Source organism: Sus scrofa, chromosome 15 (assembly GCF_054392235.1).
Source record: "Sus scrofa isolate SSC_HxYL_T2T_F1_AM1 chromosome 15, Sscrofa_HxYL_maternal_Yorkshire_Landrace_v2.0, whole genome shotgun sequence".
NCBI lineage: Eukaryota > Metazoa > Chordata > Mammalia > Artiodactyla > Suidae > Sus > Sus scrofa.
The window spans coordinates 129,867,014-129,883,068 of NC_139397.1; the positions used below are offsets into that span (position 1 = coordinate 129,867,014).

General features: G+C 36.5%; 1 protein-coding gene across 4 annotated transcripts in view; it reads left to right on the top strand.

Annotated features, from left to right (window-relative positions):
* LOC110257137 (PC-esterase domain-containing protein 1B-like) overlaps window positions 1-16,055 on the top strand; it is a 276,259-nt gene that overhangs the window by 166,450 nt on the left and 93,754 nt on the right. The gene's annotated exons all lie outside the window — the stretch shown is intronic.

The following is a 16,055-nucleotide window of genomic DNA, read 5'->3' on the forward strand; positions in this document are numbered from 1 at the left end:
CTACCTGAACTTTGAAATTGTTAGACTTGTCTGTTTAGATAATATGGCTCTGTTTCTTTTGAATGTGCAGACTAAAATATCTAGAAAGTTTAAGGGACCTGAACAGGCTTATTACCCTAGTCTAAAATTTTAAGACAATTGCTAACTTGTTAAGCCACTGACTCAAAACTTGAAGGAAATGGCTTTGAATTTAACTCCTCTTTAAAGGGTATGTTTATCTTTATTCTGAAGCATATGTACCATATACTCTGGATTACTTTTTAAAGTTGTGTTTTCATCCCATTTCAAATCACTTTTGTTAAAAACAGATTACAAGTATAGGCACTTCTACTTTCATACTGTTCTAATCTGACGATATAACTGCTTCAGGAGTGGTTTTTTAGAACATAATTATTAAAATTAAAAACTTCTAGGGAACTGAATTGTGTTCTTGGTGTTCTTGGATAAGAGATATGGTGCAGGTTTCCTGCTTTATCTCTCTGTTAGTATAGAGTATAAGCCCCAATAAATATATGGGTTATATCCATCTTATACTGCTTATTCCTGTGCTAATAATCTGATATATTCAATAAATCCTGCTTGAGCAATGAATAGCCTGAACAGCAAACTCACCACTTTAAAAATCATTTCAATTAGCCCCTAAAATAATTTTAAAGGCCTATTTAAAAAAAAAAAACTCATTTCATTTTGAACTTCTGATTTCTTGGTGCTATGAGAGACTGAGATACTAAAAGTATTTATTGGGGTTTATAATCTATATTATCAGAGAGATAAGGCAGATGTGTAGCCCAAATGGTTAGATACTAAAACAAGTTTGTATAATTGACAAGTGGGAAGAAAGCTCTTAAAACAATATATTCTTACTTATCTTGGCTCCTTTACAAATTATCTGGCACCTTGGGTCTTATCTTCTCTATTCCTGAGTCTGTGCCTGTAGATAATTAGCTCTGGACACTGCTCTGACAACAGGGTACAGGGTCCTGAACACCTTACAAAGAAAATTCTTTCTAGAATGCTCCCTATTTTTAATTCTTCTTTTTCCTCTTGCCTTTGGCTACTCAGTAGAGTTGTTCTCGTACTAAATGTCTGAGGCTAGAGAAATTTTAATGATAATTAATAATAATAACAGCATCCCTCATTTACAGGAAGCCTCTCAGGTGACAGAATCTGTAAAACATTTTATACATGCTATTTCTCCGCTGGTTATAAAAATGCTCTACTAGGCTCTTACTCTATTTCCTTTCACAGGCAAGTCCTGTCAAGAAATAATTATATATTTATTCTATATTCTGACCTCTAGGATTTTTAATTTTAATTTAAATTTTTTTTTCTTATAAAAATAATGTATTGCATCTATATAAAATATAGAAATGTGTGAAACTCTAAAAGTGAAATAAAATGCATAATCCAACCACTCAGATACAGGCACTTTGATAGTGGCTTTTTAAAAATTGTCACACACGTCCAATTCTTATGTACACATTGTTTACTCACAAATGGAATTATTCTAGTCATTTAGTTTACAACTTTTTCTAATAATAATCTATTAATACCTTTCCATAATGTTAGTTAATCACATAAATGTTCGGGGTGGCATATTATCATAAAGCATTGATGTGTTTTTGTCATCAATCTTACCATTGAATATTTTAATTATTTTTATCTATATTAATATAACAAATAATATAAATACAGTATCTATTCACTTAATTCTTGTCAAACCCAATTAGGCAGTAACAGCCTTATTGATAATGATAACCCTTTTACAGATAAGGAAACTGAAGCACAGAAAGGTTAAGAAACTTACCCAAGGTCACAGAGCTACTAAGTGGCAGATTTCAACTCAGGTTGTCTGGCTCTAGAGTTAATGTTCTTAACTACTGCGATATGGTTGCTACCCTAAATAATGCTGCATGGATATCCTCATTTCTTATTTTTCCTTAGAAAAACCCCTAGAAAGAGAATGCTGGCTTTTCAGATGCATTGGCAATTGACCTTCTAAAAGTTGCTACTTTTCTTTCCCACAAGCTGTATATTTCCAGACTTTAGGCAATACTGTTATAATTTAAAATTAAATCTCCTGCTGTTTTAACTTGTATTTCTCATTTACAATCCTCTTAATCTAGTGGACTCTTTCAGTCATCTCTGGGCACTCCATGGCATTGGATAACATTCCCTCACTCCCCTCTCTGGCACCTCTCTTCTGCTTCAGTGTGATATCAGCCTCTGTTACTCCTCTCTAACTTGTATTAACATTCCTTCTCTGTCTCCTCCACTGATCCTTTTCTCTGACCTCCTTTTTAATTTTAGTGCTTCGTAGCTCTCCACTTGATTCTCTTCTCATGTTGCAGCCTCCCTGGGAAATCTCATCCATTCCCATGACTTGAACAACAATTTAAATGCTAATGCCTCACAAATCTTTATCTTCTCCCAGACATTGCCCCTAAATTCTAGACTTATATATGTAACTATCTATTAGACATCTTCACCAGGGATATTCTCCAGGCTTTAAAAAACAGAACACACTTAAAATTCAACTCAACATTCCCCCCTAAACCTGCTCCTCATCTTGTATTTACCATCTGAATTTCATGTTACACTACACTATGTGACACGAAATGTGACTCATTCTAGACCCTATGCACTGCAGAATATTAGTGCTTTTTGAATCAGGTAAGTCTGGATTTGAATTTTCCCTACGGGACTTAAAATCTGGATGACCCTGGAAAAGTTACTTTAATTCTCTAAACTCCAGTTTCATTTTCCGTAAAATGAGAATTAAAAAAAAAATACCTATTTTGCAAAGCTATTCAGAAGATGAAATGGGATAATATACGTTACATACCTTCCTATTGGAGTTCCCTATAGACTAAAATACTTAATAAGGAATATTGCTATTCCAAGGACAATGTCTCCCCTCTCACATCCAGTTGGTTTCTAAGTCCTGTTTCTAACTCTGAACTTCACTCCAACAATCCTTTCTGTCTTTACCATCTCTGTTGATCACGCCTAATTAGGATCTAGTCATCTCTATCTCAGTGACTGCAAATTTCTCTAACTCAATGGTCCTCCACTTTTTTCAGAGGATGGATGATGTTTACACATGTGATTCATTCCCTCAGGCATAGTCAATGTCAAGTACAATCATAGAGGTTGAGGCTATAATTCCAGTCCTTTCTTTCCCCTGCCACTAGAAAACATCCTGGAATAAAAGTAAGAGTGGGACCATTAAAGAGGTTAACTTGAATCTGTTCCCATTTATTTCAGCCTGGTGCAACTTTTAGTACAATATTTTCAATAGCAAACTGCCTGAGCACATCTGTGTGCAACCCCATCATTGACAAAATCTTTGTGTTAACCAGCCTCCTTGACCAGTTTCTCATCCCACACTAATCCCATCCTCCTTGTTGTTGTCAAAGCTGGTTTCTATTCTGTGGACTTTACTACCTGTTCTGCATTTTCTGTAGGGTAAAATGCACCTCCCTTTGGTTTGGCACACAAGGCCCTCCGGACATGGCCCTTTTCAACTTCTCAGGCTTTTCTCTTTCTATACCTCACCTTGCATATGACTCTTGAAACAGCAAAATAATGCACTTCCCACCTCCCTTCCGGCATCTCCCCCTCACTCCTCATCCCAGTGCAGTCTTCCTTTCTTCCTTAGGCTCTAGGTGCACCCTTGAATGTACCCTTCATCCCAGGCACTCACGACTTATGGGCTCCTAAGTCCACTGGGCATTGTCACTCAGCAGTAATGGACCCTTTGAATACTCCCCTTCCTTCTCGATTTTTTGGCTGCTCCTGTATTAATTGCATTTTTGAGTTCTCTTTTTTCCTACTCACGCTTCAATATTCTGTCCCCCAGGACTCTTTCCTATGCATTTTTCTTTTCTTTTCTGTTTTTCTGTTTTTTTATAGTCTGCTAACTCTCTTTTGGAGTTTATACATTATACATTATGGTTTCAATTACCACCTGTATGCAGATGCCAACAAATCCTCTTTTTTCCTTTTTCTTCCTAAGCTTTACCTCTTGCCTGAACCCCATATACCCAGTCGCTCCAGGACTCTCCCACTTAATGGCCTTATAAGTGACATAATCATGCACAGTAATCTCAGAAGAGACTTCATTATTCCCGCCACCCTCCTGAACTAACTTTTTTCTCATTCAAGTTATACACTTCTGTAAATGGCACTATCTACCCAATTTCTAAGCCAGAAATCTAGGAGAATCTATCTTTGACCACTACCACTCTTTTTTTTAGCCCTGCATTTCAGCTAGTTATCATTATCTAATTATACCTCACTAATATCTCTAAAATCCCTTGATTATACCTCACTAATATCTCTAAAATCCCTCCACACATTCCCAAATCCACTGCTACACATTACTCTAGGCTGCCATCATCTCTTACATAGATGAACTTATCTTCTTCCTTCAACTTTGCTGCCCACTAACTCATCAGCCTCTATATTCAACCTGTTATTTTACCTTAATTCAGATCTAATAATAGAAGTATCATAACTTAAAACCCTTCAAGATAAGTTCAGATTTAACATGATTGATAAGGATTTCCAAGAGTTGGATCTGGCCCCTCCTACCACTACCAGCCCAGTCAACTTGGCATGTTCACTCTCACACAGTGTAGTCAAGCTACATTGAACTTTTTTCAGTTCCTCATGTCTTTTTTTTTTTTTTTTTTTTTTTTTTTTTTTTTTTTTTTTTTTGGTCTCTGTTTTGTCTGCATGGGATGCTATCTTTACCCTACCTCTTTCCTTGGCCTGGCTTACTCTGCTTCAGAGCTCTTGTTCTCTAGGATTGATTAATTCTTTCTAAGGTCCCAGTATTTCCATATCATTACATCAATTTCTCTACTAGAAGCTTTCATCATATATGACTGCTAATAATTAAAGTAGAATCAAATTGAGGAGCTTTAAAAATGTTATGTACATACCTTAAAGTTTGTTTTTTGTTTTTATTTTTTATTTTTTGTCCTAATACTTTAAATGCACATCACCAGTTTTTTGCTGTAAGGCTATGGATTTTAATTTGGAGATGGGTATGTTGGTTAAAGAGCCACCATAGTGCACCATGTGTAAGTTTTAGTTTCACTTTATTTAAAGTGGAGTGATAACTTAAAACAGAGTGAGAAGCTACACATTTGCCAACTAATCTGAATGTAAAATTTTCTGGATTATTAAGACTTTTTTTCTGAGTCTTTTCTGGTTGTATATCCTTTTTATAATTTTTATAGAAATATTTTCAATGATTCCTCTTGTGTCTTTCCAAAATATTCAACTTAATTTTCAAAGAAACAAGTCTTTCATTTTACACTCTATTTCACTGAATTATGTAAGCAACGTTTAATTATATTACATGGTTACAATAATAAGTCAACTGTCATAAATAGTTTGGGCATAAACACAACTAATTCTTGGCAAGTGTGCAACTCAACAAATGAGAGGAGAAGTGTGTAGGCTTACTGGAGCGTAGCCTACTGGCTGTGAGCTTTCACTGAGCCCGGAATATTAATCAGTTTGTTTTGCAAAAGCAATTGATAGTATTAGTTAATTTGCCAAGTCAGTTAAGTGGAGGTCTGTTAAGAGTGCTCTGTTAACATAGCTGTGTCACTTCCACATTGACTGTATGCACTGTGAGGACAGGAGATACATGCATAGCTGAGAAATCATCTCTTTTTATTCACCATGAGGCTCACCACTATGTAAGGGGCACACAATAAATGTGTGCTGAAAGAATTACTGTATTAATGAATATGTGGAATATCTACTCGTTATAGCCTATCCTTCCTCCACTATAGCTCACTGTCAACACCTTTTTTTAAAAATTTTATTGGAGTGTAGTTGACTTAAAATATTGTATTTGTCTTAGGTGTACAGCAAAAGGATTCAGTTAAACATATACATATATCCATTCTTTTTTCCCATATTGGTTTATAGAATATTGAGTAGATTTCTCTATGTTATACAGTAGGTCCTTGTTAATTATCTATTTTATATACAATTGAGCACTTTAATTTACAGGCTGATTTCCCTAACTGATCTCTCCATCCTCCAAAGTAAAATATAAAAGTTCCCTTTTTCTGCCTTCACTGTATTATACACCCACTCCCAACATACCACTTTAAAATATTCAATCATTTGATTTTGTTTCTGTTTTCTTTTCATCTATTACAGATTACTGAAGGCAGGAGATTGCTTTCATTTTTATATCTTACGTTTAATACAGAAATGGCATATGTAGTAGTTCCAAGAAAAATTAATACATGAATAATTTGCATTGCTCTTGGAATGGATTTACAATGAGATCTGCTGCGTAGCATTGAGAACTATGTCTAGATACTTACATTGCAACACAACAATGGGAGGAAAAATTATGTATACATGTATGTGTAACTTGGTCCCCATGCTGTACAGTGAAAATAAAAACAAACAAATAAATAAATAAATAAAATACCTCTGCCATGTAAGCTTTTTTTTTTTTTCCTTTTTGTTTGTTTTTATAGGGCTGCACCTGCGGCATATGGAAGTTACTAGGCTAGGGGTCGAATCAGAGCTGTAGCTGCTGGCCTACACCACAGCCACAGTAACACCAGATCCAAGCTGCGTCTGTGACCTACACCACAGTTTGTGGCAATGCTGGATCCTTAACCCATTGAGCGAGGCCAGGGATCAAACCCATGTCCTCATGGATACTAGTCTGGTTGGTTACCACTGTGCCACGACAGGAACTCCCACGTAGGTATTCTTGTCACCAATTTAGATGAAGAATCTGAGCTGGAAAATATTAAATAACTTAAGTAATATTACAAAGCAAATCGTGGGGTCTCCTTGGTCTATGAACCCCAAAGCTTATGGTCTTTCACCTCTAATATGTCTCCTTCAATCACCTAGTAAGTTAAAACCTATTCTAGGAGTAGAAGTAAAACATTTCCTGGCCTTGATCAATTCTTCTTACTTGCCAGCTATTTTTGAATATGAATATTCTCTGCTTGTTTTTTTTTTTTTTAATAGACTCATAGGTGAACAGCAACGAGGAAAGGCAGATGAGGACTCCTCAGGAAAAACGACACAAACCTGAGCAATAAGGTAGAATATGTGGTCTGAATTAGAGGAACGTGGAAAATGAGGTGGTGAAGAGATTCTATAAAGCAAATCAGACCCAAGGATATAGATCTACCCTAAGGCATTACTTAACTCATGGAATAAGAACATTTGTATAAATTATCCAAGGAGTTTCTGTTGTGGCGCAGCAGAAATGAATCCGACTAGTATCCATGAGGATGTGGGTTCAAGGCCTGGCTTTAGTCAGTGGGTCAGGGATCCGGTGTTGCCATGAGCTGTGGTGTAGGTTGCAAACATGGTTCGGATCCCACATTGCTGGACCTCTGGTGTATGTAGGCTGGCAGCTGTAGCTCCAATTCAACCCCTAGCCTGGGAACTTCCATATGCTATGGGTGGGGCCCTAAAAAGTGGGGGAAAAAAAAAAGAGAAAAAAAAATTATCCATGCCATTGTTTCTCTCCATGGAGTATATTGTATTTCCCATATGTGGTTTGAGTAGGTTTCCTAGAGTAGATTGATCCCCAGTGGTATCTTGAATGATAGGAGAAAAAAAATAGCTTAGCATTTGGTAAAGAGATCTAATTTGCAGACTGAAAAGCCAGTGGTATTGAAGGAACTAACACAAATTAAAAAAAAAGCAAACTTGGAGTTCCCGTTGAGGCTCAGTGGAAACAAATCTGAATAGCATCCATGAGGACACAGGTTCAATCTGGGGCCTTGCTCAGTGGGTTAAGGATCTGGTTTTGCCATGAGCTGTGGTATAGGTCGCAGACATGGCGTGGATCCCACGTCGCTGTGGCGGTGGTGTAGGCCAGAGGCTACAGCTCCGATTTGACCCCTAGCCTGGGAACCTCCTTATGCTGAGGGTGCAACCCTAAAAAGATTTTAAAAAAAGATCAAACTTGGATGACTAATAGAGTGAAGAAAGAGCCATTGCAATGTGATGAAACCCCAGTCCCCTGTCCTGTGATTAACTAGTTGTGGAGAAAAAAAGGCTTGTATAAATAAGTTTACCAAGGGACTTGTTAGGAGGCCCCTTGTTTCTGTCTCTGTGTATTGAGATGAGACTTCTCGCTCAAAATAAGATGATAATACTTGCCGCATTCAAATAAGTGCCAACAGACACCTATTTTTTTACATATGTATGCTACATTTATAACAGAACACTTTAAAATATTAGTCATTGCACACATCACAAAGAGAAACAGGAAACTGTTCAAACCTTCACGAGTGAAGGAGACACACATGACTAGACCCCACCCACCCCCAGCTGAGGTGTACTCACCACTCACCGTCTGGCCAGGCAGGTTCTAGGTTGTGCCTGTTTGAGGTTTCTGGTTCTGTTTTTCCTAGACACATTCACTCAGAGGGACGTTTCCCTTAAACTTCTGTAAGGCAACTTCAACCCAACTTTTTAATTATCTTGCTGAGAACTTCCACATAAAATTTTCAAAATAATCTCCTAAATATCCGCTTTTCTATGAGGCTGTTCCTGGCTCCAATACCTTTTCCCAATACCTGGGTGTTGACTCTTGGGCACAACTTTTTTATAGTCATTTTTGTACATCTCATTCCTTCTACTGTTTTAAACATTCCTTGATGAAATTCTTCTTATACTTTACAGTTTAACCCCTGAGTTTGACTTTAAGGTCTTTTTCTTTCTTTTTTAAATTTTTTTAAAATTTTTTTATTATTATTATTTTTTAATCTACACTCTCCCTAGATGATCTCATCCACTCTGTGGTTCCATGTTACCATATACTCTATATGTCATATTGTGTGAATATCAGTATGATATCCAAGAGGGGTTTATAGAAACTTAAGCTCAGATCTCTCTCCTGATATTAACCTGTATCTTCAATGTCCTACTAGGCATCTCAACTTGGATGTCACCTTGGTATTTCACACTCATCATCTTCTGTATGTTCCTCATCCTTCTATCCCTCAAATCTATTTCTCCCTCTGTGATTTTGATGTCAACAAATGGCACCCCCATGTACTTACTCTTCCAACTCAGAAACTAGAGTGTCATCCTTAATTTATCATTTTTCTTCCCTACCTACACACAATCAATCACCAGTCCAGCACTTCTACCTTTTAAATATCTTTGGAGTCTATGCAGTCTCATAGCATCAACCACCAGTTTGCTTTTCCAGGATTCACTGCAGTCGCTTCTACTTCCAGCCTGGCATCCCTCCAACCTAATCTCATGCGGAAGTCCAAGCGGTTTTGCAAACCTAACCATGTCACTCCCCAGTAGAATCTTCATTGGTTATTATTTCCCTTGGGATAAATTTAAATTCCCTGAATCAAAAAGCAAAGCCCTAATATCTGATTCTACTCATCTCTCGAGTTTTATCTCTTGCTATGTCCCTATTCTCATCCTATACTCCAGCCATATTGAGCATGCAATTTCCTGAAGGTAACCATTGATAATTATTCTCTCCCTTTCCCTTATCTCTTTCTGACTCTCCTTTGGCCTCTTCCTCTTGTCCATTTGTCTGTGGGTTTCTCTTTACTCTCTCCTCCAGGAGTTTGTAGATGCCCTCCCTCTGCTTAGCACACACTTTCTGTCTTCCTTTCTCACTTTTCCGCATTCATCAAATTTACTTTGATTTATCTTTTTGGACTCAACTGAGATGTCACTTCTACCAGAATACTTTTTCTCACTTCATCACTAAATTATGTTCCCCTTCTATTTAGTTTCCCAGCATTTTACTCTTACATTTATAGTAATAACTACCATGTTTTAATCCTAAACATTTGTTTTCTTCCTCCCTGTAAGGTAATTTCCTTGAGTACACATCCTGTGTCATATTCAATATTATGTCCTAGGCACCAAATGTGACAAATTGGAAGTATTAAATAAATGAATGACTTCCCTATAGTACTTAGAAAAGCGGCTTGCTGGCAGCAGGCATTCTAATCCCTTAAGTTTTAAATGATTTTATTAGTGAATGCTGTAACAGTAACCAAACATGCACAAAAGTAAGAGATGGAATAGAAAGAAAAGGGGCAAAGCTTATGGTCCTTTCCCAAACTTTCCAAGTAGACTCAAATTTAATGTTGGAAATGAAGTCATCTGCATATTCAGTCCTCTTAAAGCCTCATCCTACAGGCTGATTCTGTACACATTTGCTAAACCTTTCCAAGGACACAAAGTGACCTTGCCAAGAATCCCAGCATAAATAATGTTCATGGGGCCAGATCCTAGAACGAAAATGTGAATATGTTGCTTCATACTTGTTTTTTTGTTCTTTTAGAACTATTTATCAAGTAATTTCTTCAGGGTTCCTAAAATTTAAAAGAAAAAAAAAAAAAAAAAGAAAACCTGGGAGTTACCATTGTGGTGTAGCAGAAACAAATCCAAGTGTTCATGAGAATGAGGGTTTGATCTCTGGCCTCACTCAGTGGGCCAGGAATCTGGCATTGCCATGAGCTTTGGTGTAGGTCACAGACATGGCTCAGATCCTGCATTGCTGTGGCTGTAGTGTAGGTTGGAAGCTGTAGCTCCAATTAGATCCCTAGCCTGGAAACTTCCATATGCTGCAGGTGTAGCCTAAGAAGCAAAACAAAAACAAAAAACTTACACCTTCAAATGATAATAATTTACTCCCTTCACCTTGACAGAATTGGGTTTAAATCTAGGTTTTAAAATGTGTACATTCTTTTATAACTTTATCTTCTAAATATTCTCTATTTAATACAAATAAAATGATCAAGGACATTTGTCACAGTTAGACTCATACATAGCCTAACCTTATAGTAAAATACCAAAAAGCCTTGCACTGTCATGAATTAGGTGTTACTACGTATAAATCAAGCCTGTTTTGTACATAGTGATAAATGGAGTGAGATAGGGCATTCACTCTTACTGTCATTCAGATGGCCAATGACGTACATGTCCTTGTTTCTCCAAATTAGTTTTATTACGGAGTTCTGCCATAATAGCTGGACAAATGGGGTGAATTTAGATCTCATAGAACAAAGCAAATTTAGAAGCTAAAGCTCTTTTCCTCTTCCAGACTATTGCGTTTGTAATTTACATGGGCTTCAAACAGTGAAAATAAGTCTTTCTTAAAAGTAAGAAATGTATAAAAAGTCTCTGCTTCTGAGAAATGTAAGGGGTTATTTATAACTCAGCCTCCAGAGAACTAAAGAACAAACAACACAAAAATAAAAACCAGAAAGTTTGCAGATTTAAAAGTGTAACAAGTGAACAAATTATACCGGTTGTACTTTAACCCTGTGTTTGGTGTATTATTAAGGGTGACGCTGTCCAACAGCCACAGGCTGAGAGATCCCCATTCCGGATGCTTGAAAATGCGAGGTTACCATAGGATGCTAGCATTGCCCAAAGCTACTTATAAACCTCCACATGGTGACTAATAATTGTAGTTGGGTTATATACACAATTGGAAATGTAGCTGGCAAGGCATACTGACATTAATATGAACCACATCACCATAGAAAAGAAAACACATACCCTCCATTTTCTTGGTCATTTCTGGAGTTTTTTTTTTAAACCGAGATAACTGTGCCATGTTTTCTGAGTCATATACAGAAGTATAACATAACTCATTCAAGCGCATCCAACATACTTCATCTTAAAAAAATTATGTAATTAAAATAATCTACATTGATAGAATATGTTAGCAAATTTTAACAATGCCTCAGAATCACCACTCCATATCAAGCTATTTAATAATAAGCATTCTATAGGTTATAAACTATGAACCAGGATAAATTACTCTAAGAAGAGTACAAAATAGAGCACAAATGAGTATGTCATCAATGCTGAAAAAATCATATTGAATATGGTGGCAGGTATCTCAAGATGATGTTTAATATTTTTTAAAAAGCCAAAACCATGTTTTTATAATTAAGGCAGATAATATTTTCCAGTATACTGTAGTTTAAATAGTATCATATGTCCACTTTAGAGTTTCAATTAAAAACAAAAAAGTATAAGGAATATAATAATGTAGTGCTGATTCAAAAGAACTAGGCAACAACTTGTTTTGTATCTCAAAGACCCAAGAAAGCCACTTAAATTCTTCTTGGTGAATAGAGAGCCGTTGCCCCTTTACCTGTGCCCGAAGCAGTTTTTCTCATGCTCTTATGTGATCGTTATCACATTCTTAGCTATAATCAGACTTGTCAAAACATTAAAAGAGGGGAAGACTTTGGGCTTATACTTGTAACTTGGAAAATATATTACTGTTATACATTGGTATAGCCACACTGCCGTTTGTTATGACTACAACGCAATGTGGCTGAGCGTTTGGAAAAACATGAGTCATTTGCTGTCCCAGTTTTTTTCACTTGAGTGTTATCAAGTAATGGTAATATATATGCATGTTACCATCTGATGCAAATAAATAAATAAAACAAGAAAGGAGGTAGGGTGGGGTGGGGAGACAAAGGATAGACTGTTGGAAGGCCAAAACATCAGGTTGCTTACTTACATTGTCGAATGGGACTAGGAAGACATGATGGTAGGCGTAAATACAACAACCATCCTGAAGACAAGGAAACTTGTCAGGTCAAAGCCAAGAAATTCCAGATGGTTATACATGTCTCATTCCTGAGGGTAGACAACATGAGGTCAGATTTTATCATAAAGATATCACTCCCTACACAATGGCTGGAGTTGGAACTGGGGTGAATCTTGGAAGCTCTCTTATGCTAGAGAATTAACAATAAGGTGGTAAATTAATAGACAGGTTTTAGCACCTTAGAAGATTAAGCACAATGTCCAGGCCCCTCCCTGAATTTGGAAGCATTGACAACTTCTCATTGTAAACACTTGGAGATTATGGACAGGGTTTCCAGTACCAATAAATTTATATTACTTGTGATAAGTCAGTTCAAGGTTTTTAAATAGAAAGGAGTTGGAAAACAAAATATAAATACAGGAAATTACATTGTGCAATAAGGAAAGAAAATGAGTATGAGAACATGGATAAAGTGACTTACAAAAGAATTCCATTAATTATCGAGGAAATTTGGCAAATAATCAAGTATGAAAGCAGTCTTCAGTAGATCATGTTTAGGATAATTTATCCATCTTTAAAATTTCTGCAGAAAAAATTTAATTTCAGATTGTTTTCACCTTGCTACTTAATGCTGTGTTTTCCCTTCCTGACTTTGTCAATGAGTTTATCTAGAATTATTCTGTTTAAGAATTACAGTAAGTAAAACATGACTTATAAGTTATGTCTGTTGAAACATTAATTTTTGTTATCACTGCTTTGTAATATTTGTTGTCTTTGTCCATTTGGGCTGATACAACAAAATACCACAGACTAGGTAACTTATAGACAATGATAGTTTATTTCTTAACAATTCAGGAGCCTGGAAGACCCAGATCAAGGCATCAGTGTGATCACATTCTGGTGAAGGCCCTCGCATAGTGGAAGGGACTAGAGAACTCTGTGAGGTTTCACTCTTAGGCATTAATCCCATTCAAGAGGGCTTTACTCTCATGACCTAATCACTTTCCAAAGGCCCCACCTCCTAAGACCATCAAATTGGCATTAGGATTTCAACATGAATTTGTGGGGTGGCAGGGGGGTACAAATATTCAGACTATAGATTTGCTATTCTCCTTTACTAATGTGACTTATTTTTGAAAATGAAACACCGAACTAAATACATCCAGAATTAGAGTCTAGTTTTAGCTTTTTCACATATTGGAGGTATTTATGAACAAATTCACAACCAACCTGAACTTATTTCCTTATTAATTAAATATCAGGTAGCTTATACTTTCCTTTCTTTTTTTAAGCCTATACTTTCCATGAAACTTTTGAGCGTAAATTAGATGAAGCCAGTAACAACCATGCTAATTTGTAAAGTTCTTAGGGGAAAAAAAAAAAAAAAGGAGTATAGCTAAAACTCATATTTTGGTTGTACTAAATCATATTGAAAGAGATTGTATATCAGATTAGGAAATCAGAATTGTGATACAGACAGCAGATAATACAACAGAAGAGAGCAGAAAGAGAACAAAGGTTCATGTGGACACAGATGAGGAAGAAGGTGAGAATGAGGCTGGAAGGAAAGGGGGGTAGATGAATTATATGACATAATGAGAAAAGACAAGGGAAAGAGGAAAAAAGGAGAGAAAATAAGGTCACTTACTCCCTGGACTGGGAGATACATGTTCACTTTTACTACTTTAATAGCCAGATGTCCTAGGACCCCCAACCCTCCCTTTGAATGGGGGGAAAAGTAAGAGTTAGAAACTTCCCCATCATTTGAAAAAGCTGCGTGGGCCATAGTCTTTTCAGCTTTCATATCCACCAAGCCAGAACCAAGATGTGGGTCCAGGGTACTGATAGAATACATACTTTTTCCCATTCCCTCCTAGTTAAATTCTCCTACTTCCCCATGAATGGATTTTACAAAACATTCCTAGTGGAGACAGCTGATCCTAATCCCAATATCCATCAGTTGTAAAATGACAGCACTGAGTGACTCCTGCCTCTTCAGTTACCTAAGGCCCAGTTGAGTTCAATACACATACGCTTACCTTACTTCCTTTTGGCCTTTGGTTCTTCCTGTGCATTTAAAAATCTTGCTTTCCTGCATATGTTCCAGTGGGTCAGATGATCACGTTCATATAGTTCTTTTAGGGAGTTCTGGAACAAACAACTCAACACCAATATGGGCAGTAACTGTTTTACTGTTTTGAGAGAGATTTATTTAGGGCTAGACACAACTTCACTTTAAAAGCAGTCTCATCTAAGGCATACTTTGGAATTACAGAGCAGCAAGAAGGGCGAAACAAAAAAAGCTAACAATACTTTTTCTCAGATTGAGCACCTGTTTATTTTCTGGGATATCCCTCTACTTTTCCCCATTTTTAAATGGGATTCTGGACACTTTATCCTCTTTGTGAATTCCTTCCCTTCTGCCTGTTAGGCTAGTTTACAGAAGCATCTCCCTCAAGTTTTGCGCCAGAGAAAAGCAGCAAAATTCAATTTTAGCAGTTGTTATTCGTATTGGTATCTCTAGTGAGAAGTTAAAAAAATCACATGGGGAACTGTTAGTAGGGCTATTAATGAAACAGGTTTTGTTGAAAGTTTAATGGGTTCATCTTAGTACCTCCAAAATAGCAAGAGGTATAGTTGCTAAAACGCTAAAAATAAACTTCCTTCACCAGGTGGCTCACACCCCAGGGACAGCCCTTTGGCTTGAGCATGTTTGATACAAAGTCTTACAAGCATATCAATATTTTAACTATTAATCATTTCTCTGACCCTACTGCAACAGAAAAATCAAGAACATATGGCAGGCTTAAAATTCTTTTTCATTTTACTTTTGTTAGTACTATAAACCAGGAGAATTTGATATTTCTTGGTGATCTCGAAAGGATCTGATCCTTCATAAACTTAACACTTGAGAGTAATTTAAGATTGCCCTTTTTTTTTTTTTTAAACCAGGCTACTTCATTTGTTTGTACTTTTCCCCCAGAAGTTAGGTTAGTGTTTTGAATTGAGATGGTCAACAAAGTAAAATTTTGTTTGCATTTGTAGCTTTTTTCATTCTATGTGGCATGAAGAGGTGAGATTATTGGGGAATGTGATAAATATCCATAAAAGTCTATGAGTACTTCTTGAAGAAAAATTCTAACAGCGATCTCAAATGTGACAATGGACTTTAACTTGGCGGGGGATAAATGATAAAGCTAAATAAAATGAGACTGCAAACATATGTGCCCGTTTACATTTCCAGTTCTGAAGATATTTGTAACAGAACAGACGTCTCATGTTAAAACAAACTATATTTGTAAAATCTGAGGAGGAGATTATGACTCACACAGCAGCAGTATAACATGAAGCAGAAATAGACAACCCATTTTTCCCAATATGATTGAACAATCTCTATGACTTAATCCTTAATTTAATCTTGGTCTGATTCCTTAGAATTGCTAGTTTCGAATGTGGTGATTGACCATTACTTGGACTACTT